A 1,252-nucleotide genomic window follows, 5' to 3' on the forward strand; every position below is an offset into this window, starting at 1 on the left:
GTAAAATAGTGTAGAACACCCCAATTATTCTTAAGTGCTGTTATCTACTTTTTTAAGTGCTACTATAGAACACAGGTTCAAGCATGGAAATAGTCATTAATGCTTGCATTAAGTTATGTTGTCTATATTACAACCTTTGGGGTGCGACCCTACACTGGACCTGCGTGAATACGGAATGTTTTATGGCCCGGACTACCTTTACTCAGTGGCGGATCTAAAGTATAGTATATGGGTTTTTGAGAATCCAATAACTTTTGTGTAGACCCTTAATTTCTATTAAAAATATCCATTAAATATCTATAATATTTGACTGAGAATCCAGTTTTTATGGTTTATTAATTTGAGATTACGGCAAAAACTTATAAACTTCAAATCCTGGATCCGCCTCTGTCATTATTATCCGGTCTTACAAGTTTAAGAAAAAAGAAAGTAACCATTGTGAATGCCAAAAGAAAATTGAACTTTCTCTATTACTTAATAAATATGTTAGCTTGTTTTCTCATATTTACATCATTATTTCTCTCTTCAAAGGAGGCATCATTATCTGCTTACAATAAAGTCGGAGTTATCTTTTGTGCTTTTCCATACTTCCATCACCAAAAACTTTAGGAGTTGGATATAAATTTCCTAACACACAGAAGTTGAACACATATTTCAGTAGCAGTAAGAGCAACGTAAGACAAATAGTAATGTGTTTATCAAGGATCGGAAAAGAGTAAGAACTGAATAAAAACTTGATGCATTTCCGAATTCAGCACAATTTTTGAACAAAACAATGTTCTTTTATACTATTATTATTTTAGTAAAGGACGAAAGGGACAAAAACAAAAGGAATAAAGGGGGCATTCCGAGAATTGAACTCGGGACCTCTCGCACCCTAAGCGAGAATCATACCACTAGACCAAATGCCCTTTTGTACCTAACTTTTTTAACAATAAAGTGATATCATAGCTATACGGAAGTTCATTATTAGCCACTGAAAGTAGTACTATATCAAGCTCTCTTGGTTTCAAATCAAATGTAATAATCATCTGAGGTCTTGAAAATGGGGTATTTTTAAAAATAGCCAGATTTATAACTGGTCGTTCAAAAATAGCCCAATTTCAAAAGTAATCGAAATTTAGCCACTTTTTATGTAAAGATAAATCTGAGCGAAACACTGTTCAAAACCCGAAAAATACTCCAGTATATTATGCTGGAGTTCCAGCATAAGTATACTTGAACTCCAGCATATTATACTGAAATTCCAGGA

General features: G+C 33.3%; 1 non-coding gene across 1 annotated transcript; it reads right to left on the bottom strand.

Annotated features, from left to right (window-relative positions):
* Nucleotides 1–839: 839 nt before the first annotated feature.
* Nucleotides 840–911, bottom strand: TRNAP-AGG. Its single transcript has one exon. It is a non-coding gene; the product is annotated as a tRNA-Pro (tRNA).
* Nucleotides 912–1,252: the final 341 nt, after the last annotated feature.

The sequence above is a fragment of the Nicotiana attenuata genome, unplaced genomic scaffold, assembly GCF_001879085.1.
Source record: "Nicotiana attenuata strain UT unplaced genomic scaffold, NIATTr2, whole genome shotgun sequence".
In the NCBI taxonomy this organism is placed as follows: domain Eukaryota; kingdom Viridiplantae; phylum Streptophyta; class Magnoliopsida; order Solanales; family Solanaceae; genus Nicotiana; species Nicotiana attenuata.